The 12,941-nt window shown below is 36.4% G+C and overlaps 1 long non-coding RNA gene across 1 annotated transcript; it reads left to right on the top strand.

Moving 5' to 3' along the window:
* The first annotated feature begins 10,458 nt into the window (after positions 1-10,458).
* Positions 10,459-11,104, top strand: LOC113092085 (uncharacterized). Its single transcript, XR_003287499.1, has 3 exons — positions 10,459-10,580; positions 10,804-10,913; positions 11,024-11,104. It is a non-coding gene; the product is annotated as an uncharacterized LOC113092085 (long non-coding RNA).
* Positions 11,105-12,941: the final 1,837 nt, after the last annotated feature.

Here is a 12,941-nt window from a genome sequence, read left to right as displayed (position 1 = left end):
GTATTTATCGGATCACGAAGGGTCCCCAAGTTGGGACTCGAACTCACGTTCCCCGAAGCGCAAGCGCACTTGTATCTTGAAGCACTGGCTATACAAGGGTATCAGCTCAGACTGTTTGAAGATATTTAAATAAATGTTATACTCATTCAAACAAATATATATATATATGGTTTCAGCTCCGCCTACTTCAAGTTTTATCTGAATACAGATACAGATGCAAATGATTTTGAGATTGTTACAGAAACAGATACAGATACGAATACTGGGTTTGGTGCACACCCCTATTAATAATAATATAATGGTGATTAAAAATAGTGAAAAAATAATAAATGTTCAACATAACTTGAAATACACAATTTCTCTTATACATTTATGTTTTATTTATAGTAAAATCTTTGTTCATTAAAGTAGGTTTATCAACATGTTATATGTCAGCTGCCCATATGCATGCTCTCTAGTATTAAAGTTGCACAAATATCACTTTATTTGAGATTAATGCTTAGCCTTCACATCGATCAGTTTCATGTTGCTGTTTTAACTGATGTTTAAAATAGAAACAAGAAACCACAAACATGGACAGGAAACGACACAGGAAAAACGTTCAGCATTAGTATATGTTGCTACACAAGTGCCATTAGGCTGATCGTTAATCATATTTCATTAGATTCAGTCACCACGGACTGAACCTCAAACCTGTTTTTCATTTTAGTTCATTTTGAGCAAACACTGTCATTTTATGTGTGTATGTATCCTTTTTAAATAGTCTGCACAACTGAAGCTGTCAACACAGCAGACGCAAACAGTGTGCCTTCAGTTAACGGATGCTACCTTTAGCTGCATGTAACATTCAAATGTTTTAAGAGCTCTTTTGAAGCATGTTCTGAAGCTCCTGTGAGAAGTGATACATGCAACATCACAGAAGAATGACACTTTTTCTTGTGAGAACAGACAATTGACAAATACTTTTTTGTTTTTTTTACTAAAGAGTTGGACATCACATGGTGTCAAATAGCCTCAAGCAGCAGCTTCAGTGAACTGAAATTATGTGGAAATGTATGACTGTGCTGCAAAACAGCTGTATTTAGTATTTGACACTACGAAAAGATTCCTTGTCCCACTCCCTTCTCTTTTCAGTCATTTCCTGTCCTCTCTTCACTGTATCCCAGTAGTAAGAAATCAGAACCACAGAAATAAAATAAGAGAAGACTGAGTTGGTCAAGAAAATAGAGAACAGAAAAATGGGCGGTCTTTCCACTTTCCAGTAAGAGAGATGTATGTGAGCTTTTAGCATCTCATGCCAAACCTGAATGAAAACTAAAAGCTGAGAACTGTCAATGTGAAGAGAACAATGATTGGAATTAGCAGAAAATTTATATTGCTGGATGTTAAAAGAGCAAAAATGTCTGATGTGATCAGATCTGAGTCTGAGAGAGCGGAGATTACGGTCGTTATCTATGAGAGTGCAGATTGTGTGAAAGATCATGACTTCAGGACAGAGACAAACACACAGCAACCACAACAGCAAACAGGTAAACATAGTCATTTCTTTGATTTAAAAAAAACAATGAACGTTCAGTCATTTAACATCAAGTCTTTGGTGTACAGGAAGTGATTCAGTGAAGATCAGATGCTCCAGGGCAGCTGCAGTGTGTTTGGTTCTGCTGTGTGTTCTTCTGCTGACTGCAGTCACAGCGCTGTGTGTCCACATCTATACAAACAACACAAACTACACACAAGAGAGAGATCAGCAACTAACCAAGATTAACATCCTCACAGAAGAGAGAAACCAGCTACTAACCAAGATCAACAGCCTCACAGAAGAGAGAAACCAGCTACTAACCAAGATCAACAGGCTCACAGAAGAGAGCGGCCAGATCTTGACCAACACTACTAACCTGAGCGATGAGAGAGAATGGCTACAAACTAACAACAGCGACCATATTCAATTAAACAAACAGTTAAATCAAGAGAAAAATGAACCGTTTGAGTGTTTTAATGGAATGGGTAATCATGAGATACACTAAACAAACATTCAAACTACACTATTTTACACTTTGTAAAATAATTTATACTATGTATAAATTGCTAATACTCAAACTGTCTGTGCTTACAGATGGATGGTTATACTATAAATGTAGTTTTTACTACTTTTCCTCTGAGATGAAGAGTTGGACTGAGAGCAGAAGATACTGTACAGAGAGAGGAGCAGATCTGGTCATCATAAACAACACAGAGAAACAAGTGAGTGAGAGATGAGTGTGCGTGTGTGTGTGTCTGGTAATACTTGTATATTAATATATGAGAAGAGGTAAAATTCAAATTTTTACAGTATAACAATAATTAAACCTATGGAATGTCTGCATAAAACTATGAAAAGTGTGTTTGTGTGTATGGTGGTTGCTTAAAAAGCAAATCCTTTTCAGAAAACTGTTGATAAAATGCGAGATGGCAAGACTGGATTCTGGATTGGTCTGACTGACAGTGAAGAAGAGGGCAACTGGAAATGGGTTGATGGCAGCACACTGACCTCTGGGTAAGAAATCACTGAAATTAACTGATTATTATCTAATAAATGATTCTCAAGTCAGTGTCATATCACACAGAAAGCAGCACTGAACTTCTAATGCTGATCTGTTGATGCAGGTTCTGGGGGTCTAGACAGCCCGGTGGAAATACAAGCGAGAATTGTGCTGTGTCTTATTCATCAGTGTTTCATGACTATCCATGTAACACCAATTTTAAATGGATCTGTGAGAAGAACATTTTGGAAAGAACACTTAAAGACCAGGATTTTTTTATCATTTAGCATTAGTTATTTTTTATATTGTAGATAATACTTTTTTTTTACTATTAAAGCTTTGAAGTGGTTAACATACACTGTAGTACATACATACATCTTTAGTACTTTATTTCAATTCAAGTTTCAGTTTCAATTAAAGTTTATTTGTATAGCGCTTTTTACAATGCAAATCATTACAAATCAACTTTACAGAAAATTAAGTTTCTACAATATTTAGTAGTAGCTTATCAGTGGTGAGTGCAGTTTATATGCAAATGGCAGAACTTATTTAAAAAATAATAATTAAAGATGACGTAGTCAAACAGATGATGAACACTATAAACAACTATTATTATATGATGCAATCACACTTGTTGCTAAATGTGGTAGTTCTGTATATTGTTTAAGGTTTAGCATCATCTGAGGTCCTCTGAGGGGGTGAGATCATCTCTTCTCAGGTGTTCTGGATCCAGAATGAAGCTTGTGTAAGTCCTAGTTACCAGAAAGAGTGTGTCTGAACCCTGAACAATATCAGGAAGGCTATTCCAGAGTTTGGAAGCCAAATACAAAAAAGCTCTGCCTCCTTTAGTGGACTTTGCTATCCTTGGTACTACCAAAAGTCCAGCATTTTGTGATTATAGCATGGTAGAAGACTAGTTAAGTATGCAGGAGCTAAACTATTAAGGGCCTTATAGGTAAGTACCGTATTTTCCGGTGTCCTGACATTTTATCCTACCCGTCAGATTTTCCTACCCGGGTTTACATGTGCACATGCCCACATCAATATTGCGTTCTTTTTCTCATGCTAAACAATGATTTTTAATGTATCTGCATTACTGTAAGGGTAGGTTTAGGGCTGGGTTAGGTGTAAACTTTAATAAAAATGCAATCTAACTGGCAGAAAATAATATTTATTGTTGGTTTCCTGTAGCTGTATCCCTTCTAGCATGATTCGTTAATCTCGGCAGTTGTAATGGTAAAAAAAAAAAACTTAGTAAAAGTATTTGAGTGGAGTTCCACGTGTAATGCACAATTCAAATGCAAAGATGTCAACCAATCACAACATTTGTCGTTTACTCTGAGTCAGAGATGTATAAAGTACTAGAGACCCATACTTGAGTAAAAGTACAAGTGCTCTATCAAAAAAGTGACTTGAGTAGAAGTTGAAGTGCTCTTTAAGCACCACACTTAAGTAGAAGTACTAAAGTATTCAAAATGTTTTGTACTTAAGTATTGCAAGTAGTCTATTTTAAAATGTACTACTCAAGTACTGAAAGTAAAAGTAGAAGTATTGTGTTATATAGCTATTAAAGAAAGTAGTCAAAAGTTTGAACATATTGTTTTTACTATTTCAAATGATTAACCTAAAGGACAATCACAATTCCTTTGACTGTAACTTCTTGTAAACAAAAAACGGTTACTAGAGTTAGTTAGGTTGCACTTTATTTTACAGTACGTGTACTAACATGTACTTATAGTGTACTTACAGTGTATTTATCTAAGAACGTTCTGGTAACACAAGGTAACTACATGGGGTAGGGTTAGGTTTAGGGATAGGTTCAGGGTTAGTACCTAGTTATTACATAGTTATTGTAATTACTATAATAAGTACATAGTATGTACATGGGAAACAGGACTGTTAAATAAAGTGCTACCGTTAGTTAGCCCAATTTGCTAAATTATGTCATTACCCTCATGTTGTTTCAAACCCTTAAGACATCAGAGGGTCATTTAGAATTTTTTGAAGCATCGAAAATACAGTATTGTTCAAAATAATAGCAGTACAATGTGACTAACCAGAATAATCAAGGTTTTTAGTATATTTTTTATTGCTACGTGGCAAACAAGTTACCAGTAGGTTCAGTAGATTGTCAGAAAACAAACAAGACCCAGCATTCATGATATGCACGCTCTTAAGGCTGTGCAATTGGGCAATTAGTTGAAAGGGGTGTGTTCAAAAAAATAGCAGTTTCTACCTTTGACTGTACAAACTCAAAACTATTTTGTACAAACTTTTTTTTTTTTCTGGGATTTAGCAATCCTGTGAATCACTAAACTAATATTTAGTTGTATGACCACAGTTTTTTAAAACTGCTTGACATCTGTGTGGCATGGAGTCAACCAACTTGTGGCACCTCTCAGCTGTTATTCCACTCCATGATTCTTTAACAACATTCCACAATTCATTCACATTTCTTGGTTTTGCTTCAGAAACAGCATTTTTGATATCACCCCACAAGTTCTCAATTGGATTAAGGTCTGGAGATTGGGCTGGCCACTCCATAACATTAATTTTGTTGGTTTGGAACCAAGACTTTGCCCGTTTACTAGTGTGTTTTGGGTCATTGTCTTGTTGAAACAACCATTTCAAGGGCATGTCCTCTTCAGCATAGGGCAACATGACCTCTTCAAGTATTTTAACATATGCAAACTGATCCATGATCCCTGGTATGCGATAAATAGGCCCAACACCATAGTAGGAGAAACATGCCCATATCATGATGCTTGCACCTCCATGCTTCACTGTCTTCACTGTGTACTGTGGCTTGAATTCAGAGTTTGGGGGTCGTCTCACAAACTGCCTGTGGCCCTTGGACCCAAAAAGAACAATTTTACTCTCATCAGTCCACAAAATGTTCCTCCATTTCTCTTTAGGCCAGTTGATGTGTTCTTTGGCAAATTGTAACCTCTTCTGCACATGCCTTTTTTTTAACAGAGGGACTTTGCGGGGGATTCTTGAAAATAGATTAGCTTCACACAGACGTCTTCTAACTGTCACAGTACTTAACTCCAGACTGTCTTTGATCATCCTGGAGGTGATCATTGGCTGAGCATTTGCCATTCTGGTTATTCTTCTATCCATTTTGATGGTTGTCTTCCGTTTTCTTCCACGTCTCTCTGGTTTTGCTCTCCACTTTAAGGCATTGGAGATCATTTTAGCTGAACAGCCTATCATTTTTTGCACCTCTTTATAGGTTTTCCCCTCTCTAATCAACTTTTTAATCAAAGTACGCTGTTCTTCTGAACAATGTCTTGAACGACCCATTTTCCTCAGCTTTCAAATGCATGTTCAACAAGTGTTGGATTCATCCTTAAATAGGGGCCACCTGATTCACACCTGTTTCTTCACAAAATTGATGACCTCAGTGATTGAATGCCACACTGCTATTTTTTTGAACACACCCCTTTCAACTAATTCAACTAATTGCCCAATTGCACAGCCTTAAGAGCGTGCATATCATGAATGCTGGGTCTCATTTGTTTTCTGAGAATCTACTGAACCTACTGGTAACTTGTTTGCCACGTAGCAATAAAAAAATATACGAAAAACCTTGATTATTCTGGTTAGACACATTGTACTGCTATTATTTTGAACAATACTGTACATTTTGGCCCAAAAATAGCAAAAACTACGACTTTATTCAGCATTGTCTTCTCTTCCGTGTCTGTTGTAAGCATAGACAGTAAAAGAAATGGACACAGCGACCCCATTGGAACTCAATTGAGACAAATGAAGCCCAGTTTTAGCGTTTTTTAGCACTTCCGTTTCTGACGCGCAGACTCAAACGAAGCTTGATGACGTCAGCAACCTGTCTGCCAGATGTAAATCTTATAAGTGGCTGTGCGTGCAAACTGCCGTCGTTAATCTTGCAGAGACGGCGAGCTTGAGCGGGGAGTTCTTTGTCGTGAGTGAGCAGGAGTAAGTATTCTGATTAATTATTTTGTATAGTATTTTAAAATGTAACGCCAGTACGCCATATTAAGTTAATTTGCTGCGAGCTTCTCCACCTGTCTGTACGGTAATGCGACAGAGAGCCGAGTGGTTATGACGCAATCGTTAGCCTATTTTTTACAAAAACCATACGGGCCATAATGTAACATAGAAGGTAATGGAGCCCTTTATACATTGTCGTGTATCTTTAGATATAAATAATGGACAAACAGAGTCTTTAAACGCCTCAGATGTAAAGTTATTCACTGTCAAAGTGACGCCAAAATGAATGGGAGTCAATGGGAATGCTAACGCAAGTGAAGTTCTGCTAAAAGATGGCAGCCCCCACCCGACTTCAACTTCCGTTCGAGTTTCTTGCCCCTTGGTTGTAAGACAGTTAAAAACAAAGCAGTTTGTGATATCCGGTTCGCGAACGAATCATTCGATGTAACCGGATCTTTTTGAAACCGTTCACCAAATCGAACTGAATCGTTTTAAATGGTTCGCGTCTCCAATACGCATTAATCCACAGATGAATTAAGCTGTTAACTTGTTTAATGTGTCTGACACTCCCTCTGAGTTAAAACAAACCAATATCCCAGAGTAATTCATTGACTCAAACAGTACACTGACTGAACTGCTGTGAAGAGAGAACTGAAGATGAACATCGAGCCGAGCCAGATAATGACTCGTTCACGAGTCAAGAACCGTTTCTGTCAGACGCGTCCGATTCGTGAAACGAGGAGCTGATGATACTGCGCATGTGTGATTCTGTGTTAATGTTATGAGCCCAGGTGCAGTCAACGCCAATGACGCCATTGCGTCGAGCGCAAAAGAATCGGTGAACTGTTTTCTTCAGCTGGTTTATTGAATCGAACTGTCAGAAAGAACTAACGTTACTGGTCATCCGAGAACCGATGCAACCGGTTCTTGACTCGTGAACGAGTCATTATCTGGCTCGGCTCGGTGTTCATCTCTCTCTTCACAGCAGTTCAGTCAGCACACGCAGTCTTCTTAATCGCTTGATTCGCTCAATGATGTGCCAGCTTCATCAAACCTGCCATCTACAGTTCTGGCAGTGGTTTGTAATGGAATAATTTGTAACATTTTTATAATTGTGACGAGTAACGATGCAGCACATAAAAAAAATATCGGAGTAAAAGTATTAAACTCAGCGAAAATATGTACTGAAGTAAAAGTTAAAGTAGGAGAAAAAAATAATACTCTAGTAAAGTACAGATACCGCCTTTGAGTACTTAAGTACAGTAGTAGTTCTACTTCGTTACTATACATCTCTGCTCTGAGTCTCACAGCAGACACGCCCCTTTAAACAGAGAATTCAAGCCAGAGGACTAAAATCAGAATATAAAATGCTTTATTTCAAAAATTTAAATGTAAAAATCATACTAATAATATAAGTACACCTCAGGAAACATTAAATAATCCACATCATGGGACCTTTACTGCTGTTTAGGAGAGCTCTTAGTGGTAAGATAAAATGATTTGTGAATTAGGGCGCAGATCACTAAACATTTGTCATGATATCTCATTACCTACTTCATTACCATTACCTAGAATATATTCATTTTATATTTAAGAACATTGAATAGGGCAAATATTTTTCAAATATCTTTTTTTTTTTTCCATAACTACTTTTCCAGACCTGTAAATTACTTAAGTGAAATACTTTTTTTGAACAGAAATCGGTGAGCCATGCATTTCCTGGAAATTACTTAAATTAATTTCCATATTTCTAGACTGCATGGGAACCCTTATTGTTTTAATCAGAAGACTTTTAAATATGTATTTATCGGATCACGAAGGGTCCCCAAGTTGGGACTCGAACTCACGTTCCCCGAAGCGCAAGCGCACTTGTATCTTGAAGCACTGGCTATACAAGGGTATCAGCTCAGACTGTTTGAAGATATTTAAATAAATGTTATACTCATATATATATATATATATATATATATATATATATATATATATATATATTTATATATATATATATATTAGTTAAACAACATATTTGTTCAGTAATAACTATGAAAAAAGGCTTTAAACCATAGACAATGGTCTTATCATGTATAATTGTACAAAGAACTGGTTTCAGCTCCGCCTACTTCAAGTTTTATCTGAATACAGATACAGATGCAAATGATTTTGAGATTGTTACAGAAACAGATACAGATACGAATACTGGCTTTGCTGCACACCCCAATTAATAATAATATAATGGTGACTAAAAATAGTGAAAAAATAATAAATGTTCAACATAACTTGAAATACACAATTTCTCTTGTACATTTGTTTTATTTATAGTAAAATCTTTGTTCATTAAAGTAGGTTTATCAACATGTTATATGTCAGCTGCCCATATACATGCTCTCTAGTGTTAAAGTTGCACAAATATCACTTTATTTGAGATTAACCCTTAGCCTTCGCATCAGTTTCATGTCATTTCATGTTTTAACTGATGTTTAAAATAGAAACAAGAAACCACAAACATGGACAGGAAACGACACAGGAAAAACGTTCAGCATTAGTATATGTTGCTACACAAGTGCCATTAAGATGACCGTTAATCATATTTCATTAGATTCAATCACCACGGACTGAACCTCAAACCTGTTTTTCATTTTAGTTCATTTTGAGCAAACACTGTCATTTTATGTGTGTATGTATCCTTTTTAAATAGTCTGCACAACTGAAGCTGTCAACACAGCAGACGCAAACAGTGTGCCTTCAGTTAACGGATGCTACCTTTAGCTGCATGTAACATTCAAAAATGATTTAAGAGCTCTTTTGAAGCATGTTGTGAAGCTCCTGTGAGAAGTGATACATGCAGCATCACAGAGGAATGGCACTTTTTTTCTTGCAAGAACTGATAATTGGCTAACCTTTTTTTTTTTTTTTTTTTTTTTTTTACTAAAGAGTTGGACATCACATGGTGTCAAATAGAATCAAGCAACAGCTTCATTGAACTAAAATTATGTGGAAATGTATGGCTGTGCTGCAAATCAGCTGTATTTAGTATCTGACACTACGAAAAGATTCCTTGTCCCACTCCCTTCTCTTTTCAGTCATTTCCTGTCCTCTCTTCACTGTATCCCAGTAGTAAGAAATCAAAAGCAAAGAAATAAAATAAGAGAAGACTGAGTTGGTCCACCTTCCAGTAAGAAAGAAGTAAGTGAGCTTTTAGCATCTCATGCCAAACCTGAATGAAAACTAAAAGCTGGGGACGATCAATGTGAAGAGAACAATGATTGGAATAAGCAGAAATTAATATTGCTGGACGTTAAAAGAGCAGAAATGTCTGATGCTCTTTATGAAGATGTGATCAGAACTGAGTCTGAGAGAGCTGAGATTACGGTGGATATATATGAGAGTGCAGATTGTGATAGAGATCATGACTTATGGACAGAGACAAACACACAGCAATCACAACAGCGTACAGGTAAACATTCTTTGATTTCAAAGATGTTTGGTGTACCGGAAGTGATTCAGTGAAGATCAGAAGCTCCAGAGCAGCTGTAGTGTGTTTGGTTCTGCTGTCTGTTCTTCTGCTGACTGCAGTCACAGCGCTGTGTGTCCACATCTATACAAACAACACAAACTACACACAAGAGAGAGATCAGCTACTAACCAAGATTAATAGTCTCACAGAAGAGAGAAACCAGCTACTAACCAAGATCAACAGCCTCACAGAAGAGAGAGGCCAGATGTTGACCAACACTACTAACCTGAGCGATGAGAGAGAATGGCTACAAACTAACAACAGCGACCATATTCAATTAAACAAACAGTTAAATCAAGAGAAAAATGAACCGTTTGAGTGTTTTAATGGAATGGGTAATCATGAGATACACTAAACAAACATTCAAACTACACTATTTTACACTTTGTAAAATAATTTATACTATGTATAAATTGCTAATACTCAAACTGTTTGTGCTTACAGATGGATGGCTATACTATAAATGTAGTTTTTACTACTTTTCCTCTGAGATGAAGAGCTGGACTGAGAGCAGAAGATACTGTACAGAGAGAGGAGCAGATCTGGTCATCATAAACAACACAGAGAAACAAGTGAGTGAGAGATGAGTGTGTGTGTGTGTGTGTGTGTGTGTGTGTCTGGTAATACTTGTATATTGATATATGAGAAGAGGTCAAATAATTGTTTTACAGTATAACAATAATTACACCTATGGAATGTCTGTATAAAAATATGGAAAGTGTGTTTGTGTGTATGGTGGTGTTTTTTTTTTTTTTATATAAGAAGGGATCACCTTAAAAAGCAAATGCTTTTCAGAAAACTGTTGATATAATGCAAGATGGCAAGACTGGATTCTGGATTGGTCTGACTGACAGTGAAGAAGAGGGCAACTGGAAATGGGTTGATGGCAGCACACTGACCTCTGGGTAAGAAATCATTGAACTGAACTGATTATTATCTAATAAATGATTCTCAAGTCAGTGTCATATCACACAGAAAGCAGCACTGAACATCTAATGCTGATCTGTTGATGCAGGTTCTGGGGGTCTAGACAGCCCGGTGGAAATACAAGCGAGAATTGTGCTGTGTCTTATTCATCAGTGTTTCATGACTCTCCATGTAACACCATTTTTAAATGGATCTGTGAGAAGAACATTTTGGAAAGAACACTTAAAGACCAGGATTTTTTTTATCATTTAGCATTAGTTATTTATTATATTGTATAACACTTTTTTTTTACTATTAAAGCTTTGAAGTGGTTAACATACACTGTAGTACATACATACATCTTTAGTACTTTATTTCAATTCAAGTTTAAGTTTCAATTAAAGTTTATTTGTATAGCGCTTTTTACAATGCTAATCATTGCAAATCAACTTTACAGAAAATTAAGATTCTACAATATTTAGTAGTAGCTTATCAGTGGTGACTGCAGTTTATATGCAAATGGCAGAACTTATTTAAAAAATAATAATTAAAGACGACGTAGTCAAACAGATGATGAACACTATAAACAACAATTATTATATGATGCAATCACACTTGTTGCAAAATGTGGTAGTTCTGTATATTGTTTAAGGTTTAGCATCATCTGAGGTCCTCTGAGGGGGTGAGATCATCTTTTCTCAGGTGTTCTGGATCCAGAATGAAGCTTGTGTAAAGCCTAGTTTCCAGAAAGAGTGCGTCTGAACCCTGAACAATATCAGGAAGGCTATTCCAGAGTTTGGGAGCCAAATGCGAAAAAGCTCTGCCTCCTTTAGTGGACTTTGCTATCCTTGGTACTACCAAAAGTCCAGCATTTTTTGATTATAGCATGGTAGAAGACTAGTTAAGTATGCAGGAGCTAAACCATTAAGGGCCTTATAGGTAAGTACCGTATTTTCCGGTGTCCTGACATTTTATCCTACCCGTCAGATTTTCCTACCCGGGTTTACATGTGCACATGCCCACATCAATATTGCATCCTTTTTCTCATGCTAAACAATGATTTTTAATGTATCTGCATTACTGGAAGGGTAGGTTTAGGGTTAGGTGTAAACAATCTAATGGGTAGAAAATATACAATAGCATTTTTCATTGTTGAATTGTACTACCCACTGTTTTATTGGAAGGTAGTAAAAACTGACAGCGTTGGACAAATCGACAGAACACCGGACCATAAGTCACCCTTTTTTTCATAGTTTGGCTGGTCCTGTGACTTATAGTCAGTTGCGACTTATTTATCTAAATTAATTTGACATGAACCGAGAGAAATTAACCAAGAGAAAACATTACCGTCTACAGCCGATTTCCAATTAAATGTGACTTATAGTCCAGTGCGACTAATATATGTTTTTTTTCCTCGTCATGAAATAGTTTTGGACTGATGCGACTTATACTTAGGTGCGATTTATAGTCCGAAAAATATGGTAATGATAATTTGTAACTGATACAGAACTTAATAGGTAGCCAGTGCAGAGACTGAAGAATTGTGATAATATGATCATATTTTGTTGACATGGTAAGGACTCTGGATATTTGTCATCTTACTCTCAGTCCTGTAACTGCCATTAATGAAGTAAAAGTGTTTCCATTGCAATGAGGTTCATGTTTATGTTTGGGTTTGCCGTGATCTGAATAAGTTGAAATATTAACACCATAACCATTTTCAAAGTATATGATATGATGCTTAGTGTTTTAAATACTGTTATAATTTGAAAAAGTTGTGTAGTGTATAATGGCAGAAAAAAAAACACACAACTAGCTGAAATACCCTAGCTAGCATAGTTTGAAAATCAAATCATACACACAAGTCAAGTCAAGTGACCTTTATTTATAGCGCTTTAAACAAAATACATTGCATCAAATCAAATGAACAACATTCATTAGGAAAACAGTGTATAATGCAGGATAACAGTCAATAATGCAAAATGACAGTTAAAGGGATAGTTCACCCAAAAATTATGTCATTAATA

Source organism: Carassius auratus, unplaced genomic scaffold, assembly GCF_003368295.1.
Source record: "Carassius auratus strain Wakin unplaced genomic scaffold, ASM336829v1 scaf_tig00214442, whole genome shotgun sequence".
Lineage (NCBI taxonomy): Eukaryota > Metazoa > Chordata > Actinopteri > Cypriniformes > Cyprinidae > Carassius > Carassius auratus.
Note: the sequence above shows the minus strand (reverse complement) of the source record. Positions and strands in the feature narration are given on the sequence as shown.